Source organism: Choloepus didactylus, chromosome 2, assembly GCF_015220235.1.
Source record: "Choloepus didactylus isolate mChoDid1 chromosome 2, mChoDid1.pri, whole genome shotgun sequence".
Taxonomy (NCBI): Eukaryota; Metazoa; Chordata; class Mammalia; order Pilosa; family Megalonychidae; genus Choloepus; species Choloepus didactylus.
Window position 1 is genome coordinate 214,179,436 of NC_051308.1, and position 17,345 is coordinate 214,196,780.

A 17,345-nucleotide genomic window follows, 5' to 3' on the forward strand; every position below is an offset into this window, starting at 1 on the left:
CCAAAGAGGTTAAACTACTTACCTGTGATCATGCAGCTAATAAACAGAATAACTAGAATTGGAACCCAAAATTAATATTTAGAAAAAAACTTATCAGGCATTGTCAGACAGATACAGTATTAGGTTTAATATGCCCATAAACATTTATGGAAACCTATTATCAATGTCAGGTACTTTTCTAAGCACTCGAGATACAAAGGAGAATAAATGGTCCCTGCCCTTAGGGAATTTTTAGCCTATTGGGCATTCAGACATAAGCAGATATTTACAATAGTGTTTAGTTATTGCATTAATAGATTTTATATACACAATACAGTAGGAACACCAAAAAGGAAATGATCCACTTGGACAGGCAGGTGATGGGTATGTGCAGAGAATATTTATTTATTTATTTATTTATCTATCTATCTATCTATTTATTTTATCTTCATTTTATTGAGATATATTCACATACCATGCAGTCATACAAAACAAATCGTACATTCGATTGTTCACAGTACCATTACATAGTTGTACATTCATCACCTAAATCAATCCCTGACACCTTCATTAGCACACACACAAAAATAACAAGAATAATAATTAAAGTGAAAAAGAGCAATTGAAGTAAAAAAGAACACTGGGTACCTTTGTCTGTTTGTTTGTTTGTTTCCTTCCCCTATTTTTCTACTCATCCATCCATAAACTGGACAAAGTGGAGTGTGGTCCTTGTGGCTTTCCCAATCCCATTGTCACCCCTCATAAACTACATTTTTATACAATTGTCTTCGAGATTCATGGGTTCTGGGTTGTAGTTTGATAGTTTCAGGTATCCACCACCAGCTACCCCAATTCATTAGAACCTAAAAAGGGTTGTCTAAATTGTGCGTAAGAGTGCCCACCAGAGTGACCTCTCGGCTCCTTTTGGAATCTCTCTGCCACTGAAGCTTATTTCATTTCCTTTCACATCCCCCTTTTGGTCAAGAAGATGTTCTCTGTCCCACGATGCCAGGTCTACATTCCTCCCTGGGAGTCATATTCCACGTTGCCAGGGAGTGCAGAGAATATTTATAGAGAATGTTTAACTTATTTCTTAAAGGATGTCTCTACCTTTTATCCTCATAGAGGATGCCAGTGAATACAATTAAGACCCACCTTGAATGGGTGGGGTCACATTTGCATGGAAACAACCTATTCAAAAGACCCCACCCACAAGAAGTCTGTACTTGCAAGATTGGATTAAAAGACTATGGCTTTCCTGGGGTACATAACAGTTTCGAACTGGCACAGTGTCCTACATTTTTGTTTTGCATTGGATCTTGTAAATTATGTAGCCTATTCTGCAGAGGTATAGGGAACAATACACAAAATGACTAGACTTTAGGATAATTTTTTTTTTAAACAAAGGGGGTAATAAGTCATTTAATGTCAGTCTCCCCAAAGAGGCCTCTCTAATTTTATAAATATAAACTGGATCTAGTACAGAGACTACTTGAGGAGTCCTACTTTAGAGAGAGTCAAGAAGGCTTCTCTGTGGAGGTGACTTGTAAGCTGAGGCCAGGAGGAAGGAGGTGACTGTCCTGTTCCCTCCTGTCCACTCCAGTGCCTCACACAGCTCCTGCCTCTCCTAGAATGTAATAAACTGCATGCTGGGACAATGAGGAATTGGATGAGAAAATGCCAAGGTGAAGTCACCAAATGCAGAGTTGGGAAACCAAGTTGGCTCTTGTGAGTTGGTGTGAGCTGTCTCCAGCATACTACGGGATAGTTATGACCAGTGCAATTAGAAATGGCCCAGTAAAATTAGAAATATGGTAGATTTAGGCTGACAGTCCTCTGGAAGATGGTGAAAACTGAGGCTTCACAGATTTAGGTGTACAATGAAAGGAAGGTCCTGATTGGGATCTTACGTTGACTGGGGAGTTCTTTTTCTTCTTGTTTACCAGCAGTGGGCAGTGGCAATAAATTGCTGTTAGTGAACGGGATCTCAGGAGATTTGTAATCTAACATGATGAGTGGGTGGACATGGGGGAAGGAATACTGAACCTGAACTATGATCGCAGAGCAGCAGTGGGCCTTTGCTACAGATGGTGTTGCACAGAGACATTATGTAGTTTGGCATCACGTGTTGAGAACTGTAAGCATTACTAAAAATTGGGGCAAAGTCAAGTTGTGAGATCCAGACAAGTTGTATTTGGACTTTTATGCCATAATTAGGAGCTTAATTCTTATCCTGAAGGCCAGAAATAGCTCTAGAAGGATAGTAAGAGCATCTTGTGCATTCAAAGTAGTTAACTGGCAGACATTTCTTTTGGGAGAGGACTTGCAGTTCGAACTTCTACTTAGTGCACTAGGGAAAGGAAATATATGCATTACAGATCTCCTGATTAGGGATGATTAGCTAGCAGCACTAGTTCCTAGCTTGTACTGTTTTCATTAAGGTAGGTCGAGCAACTCTGCATCCAAAGTGGGAAGAAATTGCATCATAAATTGCTCTTGTCTTGCCTGAAAATGCCTGTAGAGCTGCAAAGGTATTGGGTTGTCTGAATACATTTTTCAGCTTTTCAGAAACATGAATAATATTTTATCCAAAAGCAGGTGTTGTGGAGACCTTTTGGAATTTCAGAAGTGGAAAGAAATGTCACCAATTTATTCTTCTTTCTCAAAGAGGGAGAGATTTATACTGCTTGGTTTAAGTCTTGCACCCTTTCTACTCCTTGAACCTCTGAATTGGTAGGGGGACAGTGAAGTCTTATTGATCGGTTATTGGAACTTACCCATTACAGGTAGTTCAGCCATTGGCAATTAATTGCTAAATGGCTTTGTGAAAGGAGAGGGAGGATGCACTCTTTTTGAGCCCAGGAAATGAAGGTTCAATTAGGTATCCCCACATGTAAGATTTGATTTTAGGAAGATGAGGCATTCCTTTCTCTACTATCACCATCTCCCCATTTGCAGTCTATCATCAAAGCATTTCAAACCTTAGCAAGCTGCTGGCTTTCTGTGAACAGATGACTGAGAGGATAAATGAATCAAACTCTTGAGCGCCTCTCTCTGTCTTTTTTCGTTGCGGATAACTCTTATGCTGACTCCATGTAAGGACTGAGTTTACCTCGTATTAGCAGATAAAGGCATGGCATGTGGGCAGCAACAAAGAACTTTGCATATCCAAGAACAGAAACCCAAGCAAGGTTCTGTTTGTCTTGATATGCTTTTGTTTTTGTTATTTGGTTAGTTTATAGTTTTTTTGTTTGCTTATTTTTTTTCTTTACTTAACGTTTCCTTTAATCCTTTAGGTTTGTGAAATTTTTGCCAATGATTCATTTCTTTTTCTGCCTATTACTTCCTGACAAATTTGGAATCTTTCAGGGTCCTATCTTTCCCAGAATCTCATTCTCAGTTATCTGAGCGGCAGATGGCCAAAAACTATTACCAAAATTCTTTGAGCCCCAGGCGCCCATTCAGACTTCTGACCTTGGTAATTTGTATAGATTTCTCACTCCTCAGCAACCTAGGCTTCACCAGTCTGTCTGTGTGCATATATTGACTAAGCACTCCATTGACCCCATATAATCTTTACATGAGTGGCTTATTGCATCAAGAGAAAAACTGGGCAGCCTGTTTCCTTGTTTGTATTTATTACAGAAATCCTCACAATTGTAGTATTCCTTTCTCAAAAATACTACTTCTTAAACTACAGTACCTTTTCCTTTTTTTCTTTTTCTATAACTGCTTACTTTCTTCTCTAATCTCCTAAGAGTTCTGGTTCTTTAATCTACTTACCTGGTTTTAACTATGTGAAATGAGTTTGAAATGTATTCATTGGATACTTTGTAAGCCAATTTATGAAGCAAGAGGTGATGAGGGTTTTGGTGTGAATATATTAACAGATCCCTGCTAAGGGGCAGACCTTAAGCCATGGAAAAAAAGTCTGAAAACCAGCCATCCCTTAGTTAACACCGACAGGCTGTCATCCCTACACTTCTCCCACTTCTTGGATGACCTAAGTTTCTCAAAGGAGACTCTGAAAAGACATGGCTTTGTAACTACTACAAAAATAAACCCTGTTATCTTCTTCAGCCTCAGCTTTAGTTGCTGAGAATTGAATTGGGGTGTGTCTTTAAACTCCACTGACTTTGCAGCTGTGGAGATCTCATGCCCTTGCCTTAGCAGGAGGAAGGATACAGGAAAATATAGCCTTTCCTCTGGTAAGGTTTTTTTCAGTGACAGTGGTTGGTTTTGTTTTATTTTAATAAAACTGTGTTTCAAATCAAAGTGTGTCAAAAGCTAAATTCTTGTGAATCATTCTTTAATAATAAGCACATGTCTTACCATCACATGGACTTTGATGATACAACCATGATAAGTGGGAACATTCTAAGTGTTCCCTGTGTACTCCTACTCAAAATGGGATAAATAGAAGATTTTGTTTTGTTACCTCGAATTATGGCATTAATTGCTGGGATTGGCTTGCTTAATTTGAGGAGGGTAGCCCCAGAGCAGGGATGGGGAGGGAGAATTAGGAATACAGAGAAGGAGAGAGAAAAGAGAGAAGAGAGGAGAGATATGGATGGAGAGATAGAGAAAGAGAATGTGGATTGAAACCCTTCATTCTGAATAAAGCTTCTTTGAAGAAGAAACAGGGCTGCCTACCTGGGGCATGATTATGTGACTTAGGATTTGTTCAGAATTGGGTTAGTTTTTATGATTTCTGTCAAGTGCCAGAAAACTGTGGTCAAGGAAATTCCATCCAAATCTCCAGCCCTGGCCCTGTACTAATGCCTAAAAAATTTCAGTATTACTTCTTCGTTTCGGAAGTAAAAGAATTTTTTCCATGTCTCTGTCTCCCATTTCTTTAAAAATAAAAAATAAATAATAAATAAGCTGTTTCTTTCAAAATAACAATCTATCTGCCTAAATTAAAAATATTTGTGCTTGACCCAATAGTTCTACTTCTGGAAATGTATTTTTTTTTTTTTTGCGTTAGCTATAACTTTTTTTTTTTAATTTATTTTTTTTTAAATCTTCATTTTATTGAGATATATTCACATACCATGCAGTCATACAAAACAAATCGTACATTCTATTGTTCACAGTACCATTACATAGTTGTACATTCATCACCTAAATCAATCGGACACCTTCATTAGCATGCACACAAAAATAACAAGAATAATAATTAGAGTGAAAAAGAGCAATTAAAGTAAAAAAGAACACTGGGTGCCTTTGTCTGTTTGTTTGTTTGTTTGTTTCCTTCCCCTATTTTTCTACTCATCCATCCATAAACTAGATAAAGGGGAGTGTGGTCCTTATGGCTTTCCCAATCCCATTGTCTCCCCTCATAAGCTACATTTTTATACAATTGTCTTCGAGATTCTTGGGTTCTGGGTTGTAGTTTGATAGTTTCAGGTATCTACCACCAGCTACCCCAATTCATTAGAACCTAAAAAGGGTTGTCTAAATTGTGCGTAAGAGTGCCCACCAGAGTGACCTCTCGGCTCCTTTTGGAATCTCTCTGCCTCTGAAGCTTATTTCATTTCCTTTCACATCCCCCTTTTGGTCAAGAAGATGTTCTCCATCCCACAATGCGGGGTCTACATTCCTCCCTGGGAGTCATATTCCACGTTGCCAGGGAGATTCACTCCCCTGGGTGTCTGATCCCACGTAGAGGGGAGGGCAGTGATTTCACGTTTCAAGTTGGCTTAGGTAGAGAGAGAGGGCCACATCTGAGCAACAAAGAGGCATTCGGGATGAGGCTCTTAGGCACAATTATAGGGAGGCCTAGCCTCTCCTTTGCAGCAACAGTCTTCCCAAGGGTAAATCCTGTGGTAGACAGCTCAGCCCATCAAACCACCAGTTCCCTATGTCTGTGGTCATGTTAGCAACCATCGAGGTGGGGTAGGCCAATACCCCTGCATTCTCTACAGGCTTCTCAAGGGGGCTCTAAATATTTTTTTCCTTTTTTTTTTTTTTTTAATAAACTGTATGAAAAATAAGAAAATAAAAAATAAATAAAAATAATAATTAAAAAAAAAACATACAATAAAAGAACATTTCAAAGAGACCATAACAAGGGAGGAAGAAAAAGACAATTAACCTAAGGTAACTACTTTACTTCCAACATGTTCCTACTCTACCCCAAGAAAGTTACCTAATATAGCAACATTTCTGTGAACTTGCTCCTACTATATCCATCAGAAATTAACAGACCATAGTCATTCCTGGGCATCCCCAGAACGTTAAATAGCTTATCTGTTCTTCTTGGATTATTGTTCCCCCTTCCTTAATTGCTCTCTATTGCTAGTTCCCCTACATTCTACATTATAAACCATTTGTTTTACATTTTTCAAAGCTCACATTAGCGGTAGCATATAATGTATCTCTTTTTGTGCCTGGCTTATTTTGCTCAGCATTATGTCTTCAAGGTTCATCCACGTTGTCATATGTTTCACGAGATCGTTCCTTCTTACTGCCGTGTAGTATTCCATCGTGTGTATATACCACATTTTATATATCCACTCATCTGTTGAAGGACATTTGGGTTGTTTCCATCTCTTGGCAATTGTGAATAATGCTGCTATGAACATTGGCATGCAGATATCTGTTCGTGTCACTGCTTTCCGATCTTCCGGGTATATACCGAGAAGTGCAATCGCTGGATTGAATGGTAACTCTTTATCTAGTTTTCTAAGGAACTGCCAGACTGACTTCCAGAGTGACTGAACCATTATACAGTCCCACCAACAATGAATAAGAGTTCCAATTTCTCCACATCCCCTCCAGCATTTGTAGTTTCCTGTTTGTTTAATGGCAGCCATTCTAACCGGTGTTAGATGGTATCTCATTGTGGTCTTAATTTGCATCTCTCTAATAGCTAGTGAAGCTGAACATTTTTTCATGTGTTTCTTGGCCATTTGTATTTCCTCTTCAGAGAACTGTCTTTTGCCCATTTTATAATTGGGCTGTCTGTACTATTGTCATTGAGTTGTAGGATTTCTTTATATATGCAAGATATCAGTCTTTTGTCAGATACATGGTTTCCAAAAATTTTTTCCCATTGAGTTGGCTGCCTCTTTACCTTTTTGAGAAATTCCTTTGAGGTACAGAAACTTCTAAGCTTGAGGAGTTCCCATTTATCTATTTTTTCTTTTGTTGCTTGTGCTTTGGGTGTAAAGTCTAGGAAGTGGCTGCCTAATACAAGGTCTTGAAGATGTTTTCCTACATTATCTTCTAGGAGTTTTATGGTACTTTCTTTTATATTGAGATCTTTCATCCATTTTGAGTTAATTTTTGTGTAGGGGGTGAGGTAGGGGTCCTCTTTCATTCTTTTGGATATGGATATCCAACTCTCCCAGCCCCATTTGTTGAAAAGACCATTATGACTCAGTTCAGTGACTTTGGGGGCCTTATCAAAGATCAGTCAGCCATAGATCTGGGGGTCTATCTCCGAATTCTCAATTCGATTACATTGATCTATATGTCTATCTTTGTGCCAGTACCATGCTGTTTTGACAACTGTGGCTTTATAATAAGCTTCAAAGTCAGGGAGTGGAAGTCCTCCCACTTCGTTTTTCTTTTTTAGAGTGTCTTTAGCAATTCGCGGCATCTTCCCTTTCAAAATAAATTTGATAACTAGCTTTTCCAAGTCTGCAAAGTAGGTTGTTGGGATTTTGATTGGGATTGCATTGAATCTGTAGATGAGTTTGGGTAGAATTGACATCTTAATGACATTTAGCCTTCCTATCCATGAACATGGAATATTCCTCCATCTTTTAAGGTCCCCTTCTATTTCTTTTAGTAGAGTTATGTAGTTTTCTTTGTATAGGTCTTTTACATCTTTGGTTAAGTTTATTCCTAGGTACTTGATTTTTTTAGTTGCTATTGAAAGTGGTATCTTTTTCTTGAGTGTCTCTTCAGTTTGTTCATTTCTAGCATATAGAAACATTACTGACTTATGTGCATTAATCTTGTATCCCGCTACTTTGCTAAATTTGTTTGTTAGCTCTAGTAGCTGTATCGTCGATTTCTCAGGGTTTTCCAGATATAAGATCATATCATCTGCAAACAATGACAGTTTTACTTCTTCTTTTCCAATTTGGATGCCTTTTATTTCTTTGTCTTGCCGGATTGCCCTGGCTAGCACTTCCAGCACAATATTGAATAACAGTGGTGACAGTCGGCATGCTTGTCTTGTTCCTGATCTTAGAGGGAAGGCTTTCATTCTCTCACCATTGAGTACTATGCTGGCTGTGGGTTTTTCATATATGCTCTTTATCATATTGAAGAAGTTTCCTTCAATTTCTACATTTTGAAGTGTTTTTATCAAAAAGGGATGTTGGATTTTGTCAAATGCTTTTTCAGCATCTATTGAGATCATCATTTGATTTTTCCCTTTTGAATTTTTAATGTGTTCTAATACATTGATTGATTTTCTTATGTTGAACCATCCTTGCATGCCTGGAATGAACCCCACTGGGTCATGGTGTATGATTTTTTTAATGTGTCTTTGGATGCGATTTGCAAGTATTTTGTTGAGGATTTTTGCATCTATATTCATTAGGGAGATTGGCCGGTAGTTTTCCTTTTTTGTAGCATCTTTGCCTGGTTTTGGTATTAGATTGATGTTAGCTTCATAAAATGAGTTAGGTAGTGTTCCATTTTCTTCAATGTTTTGAAAGAGTTTGAGTAAGGTTGGTGTCAGTTCTTTCTGGAAAGTTTGGTAGAATTCCCCTGTGAAGCCATCTGGCCCTGGGCATTTATTTGTGGGAAGATTTTTGATGACTGATTGGATCTCTTTGCTTGTGATTGGTTGATTGAGGTCTTCTATTTCTTCTCTGGTCAGTCTAGGTTTTTCATATGTTTCCAGGAAATTGTCCGTTTCCTCTACATTATCCAGTTTGTTGCCATACAGTTGTTCATAGTATCCTCTTATAATTTTTTTAATTTCTTCAGGGTCTGCAGTTATGTCACCTTTTTCATTCATTATTTTGTTTATATGGGTCTTTTCTCTTTTTGATTTTGTCAGTCTAGCTAGGGGCTTGTCAATCTTGTTGATCTTCTCAAAGAACCAACTTTTGGTGATATTTATCCTCTCTATTGTTTTTTTGTTCTCTATGTCATTTATTTCTGCTTTAATCCTTGTTATTTCTTTTCTTCTACTTGGTTTAGGATTGGTTTGCTGTTCATTTTCTAGCTTCTTTAGTTGATCCATTAGTTCTTTGATTTTGGCTCTTTCTTCCTTTTTAATATATGCATTTAGTGCTATAAATTTCCCCCTCAGCACTGCTTTTGCTGCATCCCATAGGTTTTGGTATGTTGTGTTCTCATTTTCATTCGTCTCTATATATTTAGCAATTTCTCTTGCTATTTCTTCTTTAATCCACTGATTGTTGAGGAGTGTGTTGTTTAACCTCCAGGTATTTGTGAATTTTCTAAGTCTCTGATGGTTATTGACTTCTAATTGTATTCCATTGTGGTCAGAGAATGTGCTTTGAATAATTTCAGTCTTTTTAAATTTATTGAGGCTTGTTTTATGTCCCAGCATATGATCTATTCTGGAGAAAGTTCCGTGAGCACTAGGGAAGTATGTGTATCCTAGTGATTTGGGATGTAATGTTCTATATATGTCTGTTAAATCTAATTCATTTATCAGATTATTTAGGTTTTCAATTTCCTTATTGGTCTTCTGTCTGGTTGATCTATCTATAGGAGAAAGTGATGTGTTGAAGTCTCCCACAATTATTGTGGAAACATCTATTGCCTCCTTTAGTTTTGCCAGTGTTTCTCTCATGTATTTTGTGGCACCTTGATTGGGTGCATAGACATTTACGATTGTTATTTCTTCTTGTTGAATTGCCCCTTTTATTAGTATGTAGTGGCCTTCTTTGTCTCTCAAAACATCCCTGCATTTAAAGTCTACTTTATCTGAGATTAATATTGCTACACCTGCTTTCTTTTGGCTGTAGCTTGCATGAAATATTTTTTTCCATCCTTTCACTTTCAATTTCTTTGTGTCCCTGTGTCTAAGATGAGTCTCTTGTATGCAACATATTGATGGTTCATTTTTTTTTAACCCATTCTGCGAATCTATATCTTTTAATTGGGGAGTTTAATCCATTTACATTCAACGTTATAACCGTGAAGGCATTTCTTGAATCAGCCATCTTATCCTTTGGTTTATGTTTGTCATATGTATTTTTCCCCTCTCTCTATTAATATCCTTTAATGTACCCATACCGAATCTCTTTAGTACTGCACCTTTCTCCAAGTCTCTCTGTCCTTTCTTTGTTTCTCTGTCTGTAGTGCTCCCTTTAGTATCTCCAGTAGGGCAGGTCTCTTGTTAGCAAATTCTCTCAGCATTTGTTTGTCTGTGAAAAATTTAAGCTCCCCCTCAAATTTGAAGGAGAGCTTTGCTGGATAAAGTATTCTTGGTTGGAAATTTTTCTCACTCAGAATTTTAAATATATCGTGCCACTGCCTTCTTGCCTCCATGGTGGCTGCTGAGTAGTCACTACTTAGTCTTATGCTGTTTCCTTTGTATGTGGTGAATTGCTTTTCTCTTGCTGCTTTCAGAACTTGCTCCTTCTCTTCCGTGTTTGACAGTGTGATCAGAATATGTCTTGGAGTGGGTTTATTTGGATTTATTCTATTTGGAGTTCGCTGGGCATTTATGATTTGTGTATTTATGGTGTTTAGAAGATTTGGGAAGTTTTCCCCAACAATTTCTTTGAATACTCTTCCTAGACCTTTACCCTTTTCTTCCCCTTCTGGAACACCAATGAGTCTTATATTTGGACGTTTTATATTATCTATCATATCCCTGAGGTCCACTTTGATTTTTTCGATTTTTTTCCCCATTCTTTCTTTTATGCTTTCATTTTCCATTCTTTCATCTTCCAGGTCACTGATTCATTGTTCAACTTCCTCTAGTCTTGTACTATGAGTATCCAGAATCTTTTTAATTTGGTCAACAGTTTCTTTAATTTCCATAAGATCATCTATTTTTTTATTTAGTCTTGCAATGTCTTCTTTATGCTCTTCTAGGGTCTTCTTGATATCCTTTGTATCTCGTACTATGTTTTCATTGTTCATCTTTAGTTCTGTGATTAGTTGCTCTAGGGACTGTGTCTCTTCTGATCTTTTGATTTGGGTGCTTGGGCTTGGGTTATCTATATCGTCTGTTTTTTTCATATGGTTTATAATTTTCTGTTGTTTTTGGCCTCTTGGCATTTGCTGAACTTGATAGGGTTCTTTTAGGATTTGTAGACCAATTGAAGTCCTTATCTCTAATTTATCAGATCTACAGCTTCGTGAAGTACACTTTAACTAACCAGCAGGTGGCGTCCACAAGCCACTTGTTCTCCACAAGCCTGTTCTCCCCTGCTTTGCCTTTGTGGTGAGTGGGGGAGTGAGTCTTGTGGGGTCCAATTGGTGTACCAAGCTTGTGTGTGCAGTTGGTGTTGCCCGCACTGTATATGGGGCATGTGTCTGGGCGGTCAGGGAGGGGGGGTAGCTCTAACAATCAAATCTCCCTGGTGTTCCTGGAGTTTTAAAGCTGCTGCAATATTCTAATCTTTCAGTTCAGTCCTGCCACAGTTTGTCTCTGCCACTGACCCACAAGACCTTGGTATTGATGTATGGCTCCTAAGACTTCCTAGTGGGTCCCTCTTCCAGGCTGTGCACCCCTGGTCCTCTGTTGAGGGATGACTGTGGTATGTCACAGGTGAGTGCCATCCCCCCAGGGTGGTTCTGGGCTGCTGGGCTGTGTAGGGAGTCTCCCTGTCTGCTGAAATGATGGCTAAATGGGGCTTTGTGAATTCACACTGCTCCACCTTCCCAGCTGTGGGACAACCAGATGAAGGCTAATGTCCATGCCTGATTTTGTGGTGTGTGCGTGTTATTTGAAGCACTTCTGTCACACTGGGTTGTCTGGGGCCGCTCTGGGCTATGGGGCTGGCGACGGGCAGGAGTGTTTCCTGTCCACCAGGATGATGGCTGTGAGCGGACACTCCCGTTTTCTTGGGAAGTTGTGGTGTTTAGTGAATTTTCTCATCTACTGGATTATTGCTTTTAGTCTCAGAGCTCTCTTAGTTCTTCTCTTGTCTTGACCTGCCCAAATTGCAAGTCTTTGAAGCTTTCTGTATTGGGCTTCTTAGAGTAATTGTTTTAGAAACAGAAAAAAAAAAAGATAAAAAAAAAAAAAGCCCTCCTCGCAGATCTAATGGGTTATTGAAATGCTAAGAGACAAGGCAGTTTGGGCCATTAAGGAAAGATCCAGGAGGCAGAGAAATCAGTTTTTCTTCAGGATTTGCATATGAGCCTCAGGGCCTGAACTCTGCCCTTCCCCTTTCTATGTTCACCAGAACTCCAAAAATCCTCCGCTTTTATTTTGGAGTTTTTCTTGCTGTTTTTTGCTATGCCTGTCTCCTCTCTGCTGGGCTGGCTGCTCTCAGATTCTCTGGTGTCTGGTCTCAGTCTATCTATGGTTGGAGTTTGGATCAGTAGAATGAGTTTCCGATAAGAGCTGCCACTGCAGTTCTCCTGTCTCCTTCTCAGCACTGACGGCCCCTCCTCCCACGGGACTGAGCCTGGCAGGGAGGGGTGTGGGTACCCTGGCCGCAAAAACTTACAGATTTCGCTGATCTCAGTAGTTTGATGTGTTCATGAGTGTTGTATGAAGTATGCCCAAAGTCAGATTGCTCTGTGGTGTCCAGTCCACGCAGTTCCTGTCTTTCTACCTACTTTCCTGGAGGAGTAACTAAAACATACAGCTCACCAATCCGCCATCTTGCCCCGCCTCCTGGGAATGTATTCTAAAGCAATAATTCCTAAATAAAGAAAGAGATTTACACACAACGAGATGCTATTTACTTAATAAGAAGAGTGGAAGCAGTCTGTCTAATATGGGGAAAGTGGACCATTGTGCAGCCATTAAAAATACATTTTTCTGTGTATCAGTGGCTCTTTTGTTATTCTACTTTCTACCTCAGCTACCCTGAATGTTTGCTCTTTGGTAGACAATATACCTTTTTAAAAACAGATTTACTGACATACCATAAATTTCATGTTTACAGTGTACCACATGATACATTGTGACATATATGTACATCCCTAAGTATCACCACAGAAAGTCTCCTCCTCTACCTTTATAATTCCTCTTTTCCAGTCCCTCCCTTATCCCGAGACAACCATGGATCTGCTTTCAGTCACTATATATGTTCTAGAATTTTTGTATAAATGAAATCATACAGTCTGTACTCTTTTCTTTTTAACATCTTGATTGAAGTATATTTTACATACCACAGAATTCACCCCTTTTAAGCATACAGTTAAATGATTTTTGTAAATGTACAGAGTTGTACATCATTGCCATAATCCAGTTTTATAACATTTCTGTCACCCCAAAAAATTCCCTTGTGCCCATTTGCCCAAAAGTTCCCTCATGTCATTCACACTTCCAGCCCAACCCTGCAGTACCACTGATAGAATTTCTGTCTCTATAAAATTGCCTTTTCTATACAGTTCATGTAAATGGAATCATGCAATATATAGTTGTTTGTGTCTTGCTGCTTTCACTTAGCATAGGTTTTTTTTTTTTTTTTTTGAATTGAGATTGTTCACATATCATACAACTATCCAAAGATCCAAAGAGTACAATCAGTTGCCCATGGTGCCATCATACAGCTGTGCATCCATCACCACAATTAACTTGTTTTTCAATTTATAGAACATTTTCATTACTCCAGAAAAGAAATAAAGATAAAAAAAGGAAACGCAAATCCCCCCGTACCCCTAACTACCCCTCCTCCATTATTGACTCATAGTTTTGGTATAGTACATTTGTTACTATTGATGAAAGAATGCTAAAATACTACTAACTGTAGTATATAGTTTGCAATATGTATATTTTTTCCCTATATGCCTCTCTATTAACGTCTAGTTATAGTGTCATACATTTGTTCTAGTTCGTGAGAGAGATTTCTAATATTTGTACAGTTAATCATGGACATTGTCCACCACAAGATTCACTGTTTTATACATTCCCATCTTTTAACCTCCAGCTTTCCTTCTGGTGACATACGTGACTCTGAGCTTACCCTTTCCACCACCTTTACACACCTTTCAGCACTGTTAGTTATTCTCACAACGTGCTACCATCACCTCTGTCCATTTCCAAATGTTTAAGTTCATCCTAGTTGAACATTCTGCTCATAATAAGCAACTGCTCCCCATTCTTAGCCTCATTCTATATCCTGGTAACTTATATTTCATGTCTATAAGTTTACATATTATAAATAGTTCATATCAGTGACACCCTGCAATATTTGTCTTTATGTGTCTGTCTTATTTCACTCAATATAGTGCCCTCAAGGTTTCTTCATCAACCCCATTTTTTTTAAGATGGTTTTGTTCACACACCATACATTTGTCCTAAGTAAACAATCACTGGTTCCCTGTATAGTCAAGTATTTCTGAATTCAGCACCATTGCCACTATCTATATAAGGACATCTCCATTTCTTGCACAAAGAAGGAGGAAGAGTCAAAGAAGGCAGAGAGACAAAGAAAAGGAAGAGAGAGAGAGAGAGAGAGAGAGAGAGAGAGAGAGAGAGAGAGAGAGAGAAACAAATAAACAAGCAAACATGACAGCGAGAAAGCAACAGAAGGAAAGATAGCATTAACCTAAAGTAGAATAAAGAGTCAAACAACATCACCAATGCCAGGAGTCCCATACCCTTCCCCTATCCTCCCCTTCCCCCATATGCATTTAGCTTTGGTATATTGCCTTTGTTATATTAAAGGAAGCATGACACAGTGTTTCTGTTAATTATAGTCTCTAGTTTGGATTGACTGTATTTTCCCCCCAATCCCAACCCTATTTTTAACACCTTGCAATGTTGACATTCATTTGTTCTCTCTCATGTAAAAACATATTTGTACCTTTTATTACAATCATTGAGCACCCTAGGTTTCCCTGAGTTATACAGTCCCAGTCTTTATCTTTCATCTTTTGTTTTGGTGTTCCACATGGTCCCAACCTTCCTCTTTCAACCATACTCACGGTCATCTTTGTTCAGTGTACTTACATTGCTGTGCTACTATCTCCCAAAATTGTTTTCCAAACCTCTCACTCCTGTCTTTTCCTTTCTGTCTGTAGTGCTTCCTTTCATGTTTCCTGAAGAGCAGATATCTTGTTCAGTATATCACCCCACTTTCTTCTTGCCTCCATGGTTTCTATTGAGAAATCTGCACATAGTCTTATTGAGCTTCCTTTTTATGTGATGGGTCACTTTTCTCTTGCTGCTTTCAGAATTCTCTTTATTTTTGACATTTGATAGTCTGATTATTAAGTGTCTTGGTGTCGGCCTATTCAGATCTGTTCTGTTTGGGGTACACTGTGCTTCTTGAATCCATAATTTTATGCCTTTCAGAAGAGATGGGAAATTTTCATTGATTATTTCCTCTATTATTGCTTCTGCACCTTTTCCCTTCTCTTCTCCTTCTGGGACACTAGTAACACATACATTCTTGCTTTTCTTTTTGTCCTTAAGTTCCCAGAGACATTGCTCGTATTTTTCCATTCTTTTCTCTATCTGTTCTTTTGTGTGTAGGCTTTCAGGTGCCTTGTTCTCCAGTTCCTGAGTGTTTCTTCTGCGTCTTGAGATCTGCTGTTGTATGTTTCCGTTGTGTCTTTCATCTCTTGTGTTGTGCCTTTCAATTCCATAGATTCTGCCAGTTGGTTCTTCGAACTTTCAGTTTCTACCTTATGTACGCCCAGTGTTTTCATTATACAGTTCATCTCTTTTGCCATATCTTCCTTAAACTTTTTAAATTGATTTAGTATTAGTTGTTTAAATTCCTGCATCTCAGTTGAAGTGTAAATTTGTTCCTTTGACTGGGCCATAACTTCATTTTTCTTAGTGTTGGTTGTAGTTTTCTGTTGTCTAGGCGTGGTTTCCTTTGTTACCTCAATCAGGTTTTCCCAGACCAGAATGGGCTCCTGTCCCAGAAGACAAAATATTCAGTATCCGGTTTCCCTGAGGGTGTGTCTTAGAAAATTGGTACACCCTGTGAGGCCACAGGTCACTGTGCTTTTTTGCCCAGCACGTGGCACCTGTCAGCCTGTAACTCCAGACTGGTGTAAGGAGATGTGGACCATGGCTCTTTTCCCCCTGGCTCTGGGGTCTGGTTCTGAATGGAAGGCGGGTAGTAGAGATGGGCCCCACCTCTTTCCTCTTAGAGAAGATAGACCCCCTGGGGAGAGGTCATTGGCATTTCAGTGGTCTCTCTTTGCCTGTGCTATCTCCGCCCTTGTCTGGGTCAGAGCACTGGGAAATGAAAATGGCTGAGGCTTTCTCCACTGAGCCAAAAAAGGGACAGAAAGCCCCCTTCAGGGCCAGTCCGCAGCCACCCTATGGCTCTCCAAGGTCAGTCATCACCCAAAGCCTCTGTCTGCTTGTTGGGGATTCGTAGCTTGTATCAAGCAGTCCACGTTTGTTAACTGCAACCCCAGTTGGAGCTCAGCTGAGCTGTATTCACTTGCTTGGGGAGAGCTGTTCTCTAGCACCAGAGGCTTTGCAGCTTGGGCCGTGGGGGGCGGGGGCTCCCAGCTTGGATCTGCAGTTTTTACTTACAGGTTTTATGCTGCGATCTTGGGCATTCCTTCCAATTCAGGTTGGTGTATGATGAGTGGATGGTCACGTTTGTCCCACTACAGTTATTCCAGGTTATTTACTAATTGTTCCTGGTTGTTTATTATTTGTTCCAGGGGGACTAACTAGCTTCCACTCCTCTCTATGCCACTGTCTTAGGACTTCCTTAGCATAGTGTTTGAGGTTCATCCATGTTGTAGCATGTATCAGTAGTTGTTTCCTTTTAATTACTAGTATTCCATTATATGGATATACTGTACTTTGTCTATCTGTTCACCTGTTGATGGACATTTAGGTTTCCAGATTTTGGCTATGACAAATAATATCTCTAAGAGCATTTGTGCACAAGTCTTTGCATGGGCATATGCTTTAATTTCTCTTAGGTAAATACCTGAGAGTGGAATGGCTAGCTGGGCCACTGTAGGTGTATATTTAACTTTTTAAGGTGCTGTCAAGCCATTTTCCAGAGTGGTTATACCAGTTTATATTCCCATCAGCAATGTATGAAAATTCCAGTTGCCCTACATTTTCATCACCACTTTGGACGGTGAGTTTTAAGAAATTTTAGACATTGTAATAGATGTGTAATAGTATCTCATGGTTTTGGTTTTAATTTCCCTAATGACTAATGATGTTGAACATCTTTTCCTGTGCTTATTTGCCACCCATATATCTTCTTTAGCAAGTGTGCAAATTTCCCTCCCCTCTAAAAAAT

At 39.0% G+C, this 17,345-nt stretch overlaps 1 protein-coding gene across 3 annotated transcripts in view; it reads left to right on the forward strand.

Moving 5' to 3' along the window:
• Window positions 1-17,345, forward strand: part of KIAA0319L (KIAA0319 like) — a 138,013-nt gene that overhangs the window by 36,593 nt on the left and 84,075 nt on the right. The gene's annotated exons all lie outside the window — the stretch shown is intronic.